This window comes from Oncorhynchus mykiss, chromosome 25 (assembly GCF_057628025.1).
Source record: "Oncorhynchus mykiss isolate SJ-2025 chromosome 25, ASM5762802v1, whole genome shotgun sequence".
Classification (NCBI taxonomy): Eukaryota; Metazoa; Chordata; class Actinopteri; order Salmoniformes; family Salmonidae; genus Oncorhynchus; species Oncorhynchus mykiss.
The window spans coordinates 51188014-51201610 of record NC_143046.1 but is presented as its reverse complement, the minus strand read 5'-3'; the positions used below and the strand labels follow the sequence as shown (position 1 = coordinate 51201610).

General features: G+C 42.7%; 1 pseudogene; it reads left to right on the top strand.

Moving 5' to 3' along the window:
• Positions 1 to 10964: 10964 nt before the first annotated feature.
• Positions 10965 to 12646, top strand: LOC149972032 (uncharacterized; annotated as a pseudogene).
• Positions 12647 to 13597: the final 951 nt, after the last annotated feature.

Below are 13597 nucleotides of genomic sequence, written 5' to 3'. Positions count from 1 at the left end.
AGTTAAGACACATTCTTATTTACAATGACGGGCTACCGGGGAACAATGGGTTAACTGCCTTGTTCAGGGGCAGAACAACAGATATTTACATTGTCAGCTTGCAGATTTGTTCCAGCAACCTTTCGGTTACTGGCCCAACGCTCTAACCACTAGGCTACCTAAGTTATTGGAAACATAGCTAGTGACATTGGCATTAATGGGCGGCTATAGAATAACATACAAGTCATTACAAACAGCATGAAGTCTGATTTAAGAGCATTTGTATAATTCATTGATAGCCTACATGGAAATGACAAGAGGAGCCTTCAAAAACGATTTGAGACAATAATTTACTCTGAATTGAAAGCATTTGGGATGGGCAGTCTGCAAGTCAAGATAATCTAACAATGGTGCTGGAAAAATGTAACTGAGGTACTTACTTTTTATGAACTATGTGACAACAAGCCCTAACAAACAAGGGAAGGCAATAACACTTGTTCTATCACACTGCTACTGTTCAGGGCTACATGTTTTTGCTGAGTCTTTCTGTAGATTCAGTGATGTAAAATAAATATACAAGGGGTAAGCATAGGGCAGGGAAATCACCCTTTGGTGACATACTGTTTTGTGTTTGAACCTCCATGGGTCTTTTTAAAGAAGTTGTAAAAAAATAAAACTATCACCACCACCTACTATATCTCAGTGAGTACCTTTAGCCACCCCTCTCCATATCAACTGTAGTCAGCTGACTAATCAGGGTTTTGTATTTGATTTGACAATTTAAAATACATAAAAATGTTACACCAGGCAACATATACAAATATTACTGTCCACAAAAATGTCAGAAGACTTGTTTCCTCTTGACTTATTATGGTCAAGAAGTCATTGTGGTCCTCTTGTAGCCTATTATGTAAACAATAATTCAGTTTAACGATGACCCGTGCTGACGTTTGTGTCACTTAAATCTCCATTAAACAACTAGAGAAATACTATACAAAGAGACACTCCTAGTGGGTGAAGCAGGAACACTAATGCATTAATTACTCACATTCCTCCAAATCCTAACCTCACTGTGGTTACAAATGCTAAATAATATATTGTGTTTCAAATGCTGTAAACTTAGTCTACTTCTTTCATGTTATAATGTAAATGTGTCCTCAGTTCATCCAATAATGCTCTACCTACAGATGTATATTTTCACTTATTGGCCTAATTTATCAGTGGCAAAGACCCAACAGGTCGTAAAGAATACACAGCTATAGAATCTGCTACAACTAGCCTCAGGAGGTTGTCAACGATTCATGAATGCAGACCGATGACGCTGCTAAAGGAATTATACTGTGATTTTGGAGTTTGACTGTATTTGGTGAAATTCTTCTCACCAATGCACTACCACTCACTTGCTACAGCTAATGGCAAATTTCCACCTGAGACTTATCCCGTTGTTTTACCAAAAAGGCTTAGACTTTGTTTTCACCTCCACTGCACGGCACCTGTGTCTCACAGTGGAACTGCTCTGACTTGAGACCAAGGCCAGGCCACTGGTAATTTACATAGCAAGGTTGCTAGGGTTTGGGTTAATAGGTAACACAACCAAATATGTATTCCTCTCACGCCTCAATTTCAATACTTTCTATTCATATAAACAATTAAAATATGTAAATATGTATGTAAATATGTAAATTATATTCTCGAAAAAGAACGAGATTAAAATGTAGGGTACGTGCTCAAATGCACATAGAGGAGCAGCCCACACAAAGTATACATCCCATGTATATAGCACAAAACAATGTCTACCGCCCTTTATTGTCTAGGACACATCTTCAGTGGAGATTCACAATTAAATAGAAACTGTTATTATTTGATTCGTACACATGATCTATTGTTGAAGCATTGACACTAGGTGTGTCAGTAACACTGCACCTCTATCTTTTGTGAGAATGGTGTCATCTAGTTGAAACTTCTGGTATTGCATACAACATGGTCAGGTTTTCAGTGTAGTAGATGGCAATTAGTCTGGCTGACATAACTCCTAGTCTTCCTGAATTCATAGTCTGGAAAGCCTCTTTGATATTGTCGGCATGATGTCTCGTTAGTGAAGGGGGCTCCGCTTTTAATGGTTGATTAGCCTCTGTGTCTTTCTCACTCAAACACCCACACACAGGATCTGAGTGCTGCCCCCCTTCCATTACAACTGTTGGATTTTCAAATTGAAAGAAAAAGAGGTTGCAACCGCTAGAAAAAAAACAACATTTGACAGAACCAATCAAAGCTCGATCAATTTCTGGGCGAATATTGCATTAACAAACTGAGTCTTGTCCAGACTGTACACACATTGTAATGCCAAAGGCACACCAGAATGGCGATGAGTGTTCCTAAGGGGTCTTTCTCAGTCCTGTCTTAAATCTGCTTGAAAATCAAGGTTTGAATCCGTTTAGTTCTTAAATGGAAGTTGTAGTTCCATAAAATAATACGTGGCTGGAAGAAGGAACCCCATGGACTTCACTCCACATGGAAGAACAGACAATTTATAGATGTCCATGTTGTGCCCAAGCACATATTTGCTCTAAGTAGGCCTCAACTAGACTCTTTTTAATCTAGAAATGTAGTGTTTCTTGGAATAAAATATTACAACTACGCTACTTACAGTGACTTGCAAAAGCATTCACCCCCTTGGCATTTTTCCTATTTTGTTGCCTTACAACCAGGAATTAAAATTGATTTTTTTGGGGGGTTTGTATCATTTGAGTTACACAACATACACTTTGAAGATGCAAAATATGTTATATTGTGAAAAACAAGAAATAAGACAAAAAACAGAACTTGAGCGTGTATAACTATTCACCCCCCCAAAGTCAATACTTTGTAGAGCCACCTTTTGCAGCAATTACAGCTGCATGTCTCTTGGGGTATGTCTCTATAAGCTTGGCACATCTAGCCACTGGCATGTTTGCCCATTCTTCAAGGCAAAACTGCTCCAGCTCCTTCAAGTTGGATGGGTTCCACTGGTGTACAGCAATCTTTAAGTCATACCACAGATTCTCAATTGGATTGAGATCTGGGCTTTGACTAGGCCATTCCAATACATTTAAATGTTTCCCCTTACCACTCGAGTGTTGCTTTAGAAGTATGCTTCGGGTAATTGTTCTGCTGGAAGGTGAACCTCCGTCCCAGTCTCAAATCTCTGGAAGACAAACAGGCTTCCCTCAAGATGTTCCCTGTATTTAGTGGCATCCTTCAATTCTGATCAGTTTCCCAGTTCCTGCCAATTAAAAAAAAAACATCCCCACAGCATGATGCTGCCACCACAATGCTTCACTGAGTAGGGTTCTCGGGGTGATGTGTTGGGTTTGCGCCATACATAGCGTTTTCCTTGATGGCCAAAAAGCTCAATTTTAGTCTCATCTGACCAGAGTACCTTCTTCAATATGTTTGGGGAGTCTCCCACATGCCTTTTGGCGAACACCAAATGTGTTTGCTTATTTTCTTCTTTAAGCAATGGCTTTTTTTCTGTCCACTCTTCCGTAAAGCCCAGCTCTGTGGAGTGTACGGCTTAAAGTGGTCCTATGGACAGATACTGCAATCTCCGCTCTGGAGCTTTGCTGCTCCTTCAGGCTTATCTTTGGTCTCTTTGTTGCCTCTCTGATTAATGCCCTCCTTCTATGGTCTGTGAGTTTTGGTGGGCAGCTCTCTCTTGGCAGGTTTGTTGTGGTGCTATATTCTTTCCATTATTTAATAATGGATTTAATGGTGCGCCGTGGGGTGTTCAAAGTAAAAAAAATTATAACACAACCCTGATCTGTACTTCTCCACAACTTTGTCCCTGACCTGTTTGGAGAGCTCCTTGGTCTTCATAGTGGTGGTTCCCCTTGCTTAGTTGTGTTGCAGACTCTGGGGCCTTTCAGAATAAGTGTACATATAGTGAGATCATGTGACACTTAGACTGCACACAGGTGGACTTTATTTAACTAATTATGTGACTGCTGAAAGTAATTGGTTGCACCAGATCTTATTTAGGGGCTTCAAAGCAAAGGGGTGAATACATATGCAGGCACCACTTTTCTGTTTATTAAAAAAAAAATATATATTTTTTTTTTCATTTTACTTCACCAATTTGGGCTATTTTGTGAGAGAGAATAAAGTAGACGTGCCGTCAAAATGTTGATTTATGACCCTGTGTCCAGATGACGTGTACATGTCCAAATATGGGCCTCCGGCCAGGACATCCTGTTTCTGTGGTCACGTGTTAGAGGGTGTGTTATTTTATATCTATTTTGCATCCTTTGAAGTTGTCAGGCTGATTGAAGTCTAGGGTCCTGGTTGAACTGGGGGGTTCTGTGTTTGAACTTTTGAAAGAGTATGGCCCCACAACCACAGTTTTATTGTCCTTATGGTTGCTATCTATGAAGTGTGTGTGTGTGTGTGTGTGTGTGTGTGTGTGTTAGAAACAAGGTCCCTTGGCATTGAGAGCTTCCAGATGGCTCCAGCCTATGGATGTTCGGTGCATGTACACCGGGGAGATTAGAACCCCCAAAGAAAAGATCCTAAAGGTAATTTCAGATTCAGGTTTAGGGTGTAATAACTTTAGGGAAACCACATTTCACAATATGTACAGACATAGAGAGCCTTAGGTAACAAGCAATACGTGTTAAATATGTGTCACAGTCAATCAAGACAGCCTCTTTATGAAAGGCCTTTACTCATGGCTAAAACAGTTTCTACACATCTTATTAATTAATGCTGTGGGATAAATGTCAGCATGTCAGCATGACAACTTCAAAGGATGCAATATAGATATAAAATAACACACCCTCTAACACATGACCACAGGAACAGGATCATCTGGACACAGGGTCATAAATCAAAATTTTGACCCGTGCCGTCTACTTTATTCTCTATTTTGTGTATGTCCATTTCATGAAATCCAAATAAAAATCTATTTAAATTACAGGTTGTAATGAAATAAAATAGGAAAAACGCCAAGGGGTGAATACCTTTGCAAGGTACTGTATGTTAAGTGATTTATGTTGAGAAATACATTGCCTAGTGAAAGTCTGTGCACCCCTTGCTTCCCTAAAATTAAATCTAAAAAGGGATTCAATTAGGTTTGTTTCCTCCTGATCTACACAACCTGCCTCACATTTTCAAAGTGAAAGAAAAAGTATATAACATTTTCTAAATTAATGTTTTTTTTTTTTTTACAATGAAGATGTCTTGATTGCGTATGTCTTCACACCCCAACGTTAATAGTTGGTGAAAACACCTTTGGCAACAATTACAGCTGTAAATACTTTTGAATAAGACTACCAACTCTGCACAACTCTAAAGACAACCGAGTCTACAAAACATTAGGAACACCTTCCTAATGTTGAGTTGTAATGCCCTTTGCCCTCAGAACAGCCTCAATTCGTCAGGGCATGGACTCTAGAAGGTGTCGATAGCGTTCCACAGGGATGCTGGCCCATGTTGACTCCAATGCTTCCCACAGTTGTCAAGTTGGCTGGATCTCCTTTGGGTGGTGGAACATTCTTGATACACACTGGAAACTGTTGCGCATGAAAAACCCAGCTGCGTTACAGATCTTGACACACTCAAGCCAGCGTCTTGCCCATTCATCCTCTGAATGATACACAATCCCTGTCTCAATTTTCTCAAAGGTTAAATAAGGATTTTTAAGCCATCTCCTCTCCTTCAGCTACACTGGTTGTTGTGGATTTAACAGGTGGCATCAATAAGGGATCATAGCTTTCACTTGGATTCACCTGGTCAGGCTATGTCATGGAAAGAGCAGGTGTTCCTAATGTTTTGTACACTCAGTGTATATGCCCAAATAATAGAGGATCCATCTTTTTAGGGGACCTAGAACGCAGACTGGCTGGGATGGGTTATTATCCAATTCTAATGGGAGGAGACGTTAATCAGGTTTTTGATCCCATTTTTTGATCCCATTCTAGCTCATGTTCCTCCCGCCAACGTAGGTCAGTTGGGGTATTAGCCTCTGTAAGGCCCTAGGTTTGGTTGATCTGTGGAGAATGTTCAGTCCTACAACAAGAGACTATACATTTTTCTCCTCCCCAACATCATGTTTATTCTAGGATTGACTATTTCTTCATTTCTGGCCGTCTCCTCTCCTCCAGCCTCTCATGCACAATTGGGAATATTCTGGTATCTGATCATGCTGATATGAATCTCTGCTTAGTACCCTTAAGTAAATCAAGTAAATCTCATGGGTGGAGGCTTAATGCTTAGTTCTAGTATCTTTTGGATGTTGACTGCAGGTTTTTTTAAAGCTCAAATTGACTTGAAAAATACATTAATCTGCCCTCCGCCCATCACCTGGGGGGATGTGGGAGGTTCTAAAGGCTTTCCTTAGGGGCCACATAATCCAGCATGCCTCACACAAAAAGGAGAGTGCTGCCAAAGAACTGGAATTTGAGAAACAGATACATGTGGCATAAACAGGTTTCAGACAGAATATGTCTAGCATTAATCTTAGGCATCTGACACAGTTGAAATACGAATTTAATACCCTCCTCACTCAAAGTGGAATTCTTTCTATTCAGGGCTAGGCAGAAATATTTTGAAGAGGGTATAAAGCAGGGAAATTACTATTGAATTACATCTAACAAAAGTAATTGCTTAACCCTATACAGTTGAAGTCGGAAGTTTACATAAACCTTAGCCAAATACATTGAAACTCTTGACATTTAATCCTAGTAAAAATGCCATGTCTTAGGTCAGTTAGGATCACCAATTTATTTTAAGAATGTGAAATGTCAGAATAATAGTAGAGAGAATTATTTATTTCAGCTTTTATTTCTTTCATCACATTCCCAGTGGGTCAGAAGTGTACATACACTCAATTAGTAATTGGTACCATTGCCTTTAAATTGTTTAACTTGTGTCAAACGTTTCGTGTAGCCTTCCACAAGATTCCCACAATAAGTTGGGTGAATTTTGGCCCATTCCTCCTGACAGAGCTGGTGTAACTGAGTCAGGTTTGTCGGCCTACTTGCTCACGCACGCTTTTTCTGTTGTGCCCAAAAACATTCTATAGGATTGAGGTCAGGGCTTTGTGATGGCCACTCCAATACCTTGACTTTGATGTCCTGAAGCCATTTTGCCACAAATTTGGAAGTATGCTTGGGGTCATTGTCCATTTGGAAGACCCATTTGCGACCAAGCTTTACCTTCGTGACTGATGTCTTGAGATGTTGCTTCAATTAATCCACATAATTGTCCCGCCTCATGATGCCATCTATTTTGTGAAGTGTACCAAACAGTTCTATTTTTGTTTCATCAGATCAAAGGACATTTCTCCAAAAAGTATGATCTTTGTCCCCATGTGCAGTTGCAATCTGTAGTCTGGCTTTTTTTATGGCGGTTTTGGAGCAGTGGCTTCTTCCATGCTGAGCGGCCTTTCAGGTTATGTCGATATATAGGACTCGTTTTACTGTGGATATACAGTGGGGCAAAAAAGTATTTAGTCAGCCACCAATTGTGCATGTTCTCCCACTTAAAAAGATGAGAGAGGCCTGTAATTTGCATCATAGGTACACTTCAACCATGAGAGTCAAAATGAGAAGGAAAAAATCCAGAAAATCACATTGTAGGATTTTTAATTAATTTATTTGTGGAGGTCTTTTTTCTTTTGATTTCTTTAGATTTTCCCATAATGTCAAGCAAAGAGGCACTGAGTTTGAAGGTAGGCCTTGAAATACATCCACAGGTACACCTCCAATTGACTCAAATGACGTCAATTAGCCTAACAGAAGCTTCTAAAGCCATGACATAATTTTCTGGAATTTTCCAAGCTGTTTAAAGGCACAGTCAACTTAGTGTATGTAAACATTGACCCACTGGAATTGTGATACAGTGAAATGATCTGTCTGTAAAAAGTTGTTGGAAAAGTTACTTGTGTCATGCACAAAGTAGATGTCCTAACCGACTTGCCAAAACTATAGTTTGTTAACAAGGAATTTGTGGAGTGGTTGAAAAACGAGTTTTAATGACTCCAACCTAAGTGTATTGTAAACATCCGACTTCATCTGTACCTGCAGCTAGGGATCAGGCTGTTCACTGCTGAGCAGAACAACAGATATCAATAAAACATAGGACTTTCATGTTGGTCTGTATAGCTCCGGGTTTAATGCAGAGCCCAAGTAAAATCTCCCTACTCTGTCCAGTGAGTGTCTCAGCTGGCTTGTCGGGCTTTCATGCCTTAGCTGGCTCGAGAGGTTTGCTTGCCCCTGTTGGGTCGGCAGACTCCCATCCCACGTAATGCCTCAGCCGGCTCGTGGGGCTCCTATGCCTCAGCCGGCTCAATGGGCTCCCATCCCACGTTATACCTCAGCTGGCCTATCACGCTCCCACGCCTCTGCCGGCTCATCTGGCTTCTACGCCTCCAGCCGGCTTGTCCAGCGCCCATGCCTCGGCCGGCCCATCAGGCTCACCCAGGTGGGACGCCAGGTGGCGCCTCTAGGGGAGATACTGTTACGCCTGCTCCTGCTCTCCCTCTCTGGCACTCGAGGGTGCCAGGCTTCCTTTCATTACGCACACCTGACACCATCATTACACGCATCAGCGCTCATTGGACTCACCTGGATTCCTTCACGTTTTGATTGCCTTCCCTATATCTGTCTGTTTCCTCTGTTTCCTCTCTGTGTCAGCACTATTGTAGTTTCCGTTTCCCCTGTCCAGACGCTGTCCGTATTCTGTTCATGTCCATGGTTATAAAATGTTCACTCCCGGTACCGTCTTCTCGTCTCCAGCATCGATACTTACAGAAACAAGTCTCACATATGCTGCATTTTTATCCTTTTTTAATATAAGCTCCAGTTTGTGGTGGAAACATACGTCGTGTATTTTTTAAATATTTTTTTTATTCCACCTTTATTTAACCAGGTAGGCCAGTTGAGAACAAGTTCTCATTTACAACTGCGACCTGGCCAAGATAAAGCAAAGCAGTGCGACAAAAAACAACAACACAGAGTTACACATGGGATAAACAAAAGTGCAGTTAATAACACAATAGAAAAATCTGTATACAGTGAATACAAATTAAAAAGGCTTTACATCGAAAGCATACCATGTGGTTAGTGGAGGACAGCGCCCCGCTTACAAAAGCATACAAACATTTTCCAGCCAAGTAGATTAGTCACGAAAGTCAGAAATAGCAATAAAATTCATCACTTACCTTTGATGATCTTCATATGGTTGCACTCCGAAGACTCCATCTTACACAATAAATGTTTGTTTTGTTTGATAAAGTCCCTCTTTATATAAAAAAACCTCAGTTTTGTTCAGTAATGGCGGTCATAACAGGCAGACATATAGATCCAAATAGTACCGGTAAAGTTCGTCAACATGTCAAACAATTGTTTTTATTAATCCTCAGGGTGTCTATTGTCTTTTCTAATCAATAATATTTAAACTGGACAATATTCAATACATAGGAAAAAGAACGGTGGTCACGCTCCCTGTCGTGCGCGCAAAAAGCTCTTGTTCATTTGAGCGACCAATCAGAAAATGTTGTCATTCTTACAAATTTCTAAGAATAAAAGCCTGAAACAATGTCTAAAGACTGTTGACATCTAGTGGAAGCCATAGGAACTGCAATCTAGGTCCCATTCATTTATATGGTGGATAGGCTTTCAATGGAAAAACACTAAATTCAAAAGAATGCCACATCCCGGATGGATTTTCCTCAGGTTTTCACCTGCCATATCAGTTCTGTTATACTCACAGACATTATTTTAACAGTTTTGGAAACGTTAGAGTGTTTTCTATCCAATACTACCATGCATATGCATATCCTAGCTTTTGAAGACTTTGGAAAGACAGGGCAGGATGGATATAGGTCTGTAACAGTTTGGGTCTAGAAGAGGGGGATGACCGTGGCAGCTTTCCAATATAGGAATCTCGGACGATACGAAAGAGAGGTTGAACAGACGAGTAATAGGGGTTGCAACAATGGTGGTGGATAATTTTAGAAAGAGAGGGTCGAGATTGTCTAGCCCAGCTGATTTGTACGGGTCCAGGTTTTGCAGGTCTGGATTTGAGTGAAGGAGAAGCTGGGGAGGCTTGGGCAAGTAGCTGCAGGGGGTGCGGAGCTGTTTGCCGGGGTTGGGGTAGCCAGGAGTATTGCCAAATCTCCCTTTTTTTAGAACGGTTGGCTGCAGAAAGGTATTATGGTCTTAGATGACCTCTACCTGGAAGGTAACATTAAATAATTTCAGGACCTGCAGGAGAAATTTGGATTACCGAGGCAACAACTTTGGAGACATTTACAAATTCTGAGTTTATTATGGCCTGCTAATAAAGGAGTGCATTGAGACCTCTGCTTAATTATGGAGGACCACAATGGAAATGGTGGTGAGGAGGGCCTGAGCCTGCTCTGCACTGAGGGGGTCACTGACTGACTAAAGTTTCCTCTTAAGTCCACAATGAGAGAGGGAGAGAGATTTTTTTTTAATGAGATAAACACTAATCGAAAAGAAAATTCCAGACAAGAAGTGATGAACAACAACTCTATTAATTCAAAATAGAAAAAAAAGTAACTTTGCTCCTCAAATTAAGAAGTTTTGACTCTAGCTAGCTACACAACAAAGACCTAGCCTGCAGACTAACAAGCTAGCCAGAAGAAACGAGCTAGAACAAACCTAGCAAGGGGAGTTAATTCAACTACTTCAAATGACCAAACTGAGTGAGTAAACCAAAAAGGAGAACGAACTAACTTTCAACATAACTTCTGTTTTTTTGTGTGAAGATTTGTCCCTCTTTTTGCTGGTTTTTGAACTAAATCAGTGATAGCTAGCAACAGCAGCAGACAAACAAATTGGTTGCTATGGCAATGGGGCAGCAGAACAGAGCAGCAGCAGTAGCAGAGCTACTCCCCCTCGGCACTGAATCCCTTCTCTACCCTCCAGAAGTGAAAAATGGCGCTCAGCAGTCTGCTCTCACTACCCATCCATAAAGAAAGAGGGAATCTGTAATGGGTGGAAGCTGAAAATCAAAGAGACAGATGACCCTGACAGCACCATGATGACAATCAACCTCTACAAGACTGGGACTGTCATGGTGCAAGGTAACATTAGGCTGTTTGAAACAGACTTTCAGACCATTAAGGAGAGAGCGGAGAGAGAGAAGGACACCACCAGTGACATGCCCTCCCACAAGACAAACTCCACCAGCACCACCCTCACCCCTACTATCCCCTCCCAAAAAGGCACATCCAGCACCTCTTCTCACCATAGTGGAGGACACACCCCAGGAGGAGAGCGACCCCCTCAGTGCAGAGCAGGCTCAGGCCCTCCTCACCACCATGGCTGCCATGAGGGATGAGTTCACCAAACTGGAGAGGGAGGTTGTCCTGCTCAGGGAGAGCGTGAGCAAACAGCAACCAGACAACCACACCTTAGAGGAGCTCCTAACCAAGGTGCGGACAGAGCAGGACAGCAGACTTGCAACACAGCTGAAAGAGGTTCAGCAAGAGAGAGACGGACTCAAGAGAGCGCTGGCTGATCTAACAAAGGTGAGAGAGCTCCAAAAAGACAGGCAGAACAGTAATAACGATCTGACCACACTAAGAGAGGAGCTGCAGGAGAGAAAGAGAACAGAGGATAGGCTGCAGGAACAGCTAGAACACCACTCTATAACCTGCCTTCACCCAGCAGAGGAGCCCAGCTCAACCAGCCAGGCTTCCCCAGCCCTGCCTGCTGCACCCCTCCTCCCCAACCCACAGAACAGCCTCCCTCTGACAGCAGCACCGGCACAGACCAGCCACACCCCTGCTCCAACACCCACCAGCCTCCCATGGAGGGGGCCCTCCAGTCCAGACGAAACACTGGCTGACATCGTCCTGTTGATGGACTCAAATGGGATGTTTTTTCAGGAGAAGAAACTTTTCCCTAGACACAAAACGAGAAAGGTGTGGTGCCCAACAACGCAGAGTGACATGGAGCTGCTTGATAAGGCCCATCTTGGGTCGCCAAGCCACATAATCATACACACCGGAAGCAACGACCTGCGTGCTCAGCAGGAGAGGGTGGCGACTTCACTACGGGGTGTGATTGAGAAGGCCTCCGCAATCTTCCACAACTCAAGGATCATGGTGTCAACCCTTCTACAGAGGAAGGACTTCCACCCTGCCACAATCCAAAGAATAAATGCCAGCCTCTCCCTGGACTGTGCCCTGCGACCCAATGTACACCTGGCCCGCCATCCCACTCTCGATCTGGACTGTCTCTATGACCATGTTCACCTGTACAGGGAGACAGTCCCCATCCTTGCCAAGACTCCCAAGGACGTCGCTTTAAACCGCAGGCCGACCTCTCCACCCAGGAACATCGGACAATCTCCACCCCGCCGAGATCACCGAGACAACATCCCGGACCAGCACCATGGACCCCCCCAGCCACGACCACAGCACCACCAACCTCAATGCCCACCACAGCCAGCACAGCACAGACCACCCCTGCCCAGCTTCAGAGCCACCCAGACGAGGCCTCCCACCCCCCTGCCCCACACCGCTGACCCAGCCACAGCCCAGCAGGCAGAGCTACGCACAGGCTGTGAGAGGAGCAACTGGCCAAGCCCCTACCAACAAAATTAGTGACAAATGCTGAGTCTACTATGCTCACATGTGATAGGCCGAGTGTCATGGTAAGATGAGCACAATAACTCCACCATCTTCACACTACATCCACCCAAGTGGCATGACACAAATGCTATCTTAAATGATAAACAAATCACATTTGCATAATAAGAGTTTACTTTAATTGAAAACATCTATTTTAATAGTTCTTGTTGGATTGTGAGTGTTTGTCTCATTTTGAAGTTATGAAATCTTTTTACGTTGGAATTTACAAGGATTGAAGTCCTCTGCTTTTGGGCTAAAGACCAGAAACCCAGACTTCCTGAAAGAAATTGATGATGTTGATAAGGTAGTACTACAGGAAACATGGTGCAGAGGTGATGTTTCCACTGGCTGTCCACTAGGTTATAGGGAGATAATCCTACCATCCACTAAATTAAAAGGAATCAGACAGTGCAGAGACTCAGGGGGAATGCTTAAATGGTTTAAATCTGAACTAATTAATTCAATTGAATTGATCAAAACAGGAGAATTCTTTATCTGGTTAAAAATCAACAAGGAGCCTATCTTGACAGATAAAAACGTCTTCCTCTGTGCCACATACATTCCCCCCCAGAGTCACCCTACTTCAATGAAGAGAGTTCCTCCATTCTAGAGGGGGTTTCAGGCTCAAGGCAATGGACTGGTCTGTGGAGACCTGAATGCTAGAACAGCAGAAGAACTAAACACTATTAACAGTCATGGAGATAAACAACTACCAGGAAGCAACAACCTTTCCCTCCCCACATACCCCCACAGAAACAACTATGACAAAGTGAAAAACAAAAATGGAGTACAGCTCATGAAGCTCTGTCGAACACTGGGTTTGTACATAGTCAATGGTAGGCTGAGAGGGGACAATTTTGGTAGGTACACCTACAGCTCATCCCTCGGCAGCAGCACTGTAGACTACTTCCTCACCAACGTAAACCCAGAGTCTCTCAGAGCTTTCACAGTCAGCCCACTAACAACTCTCTCAGACCA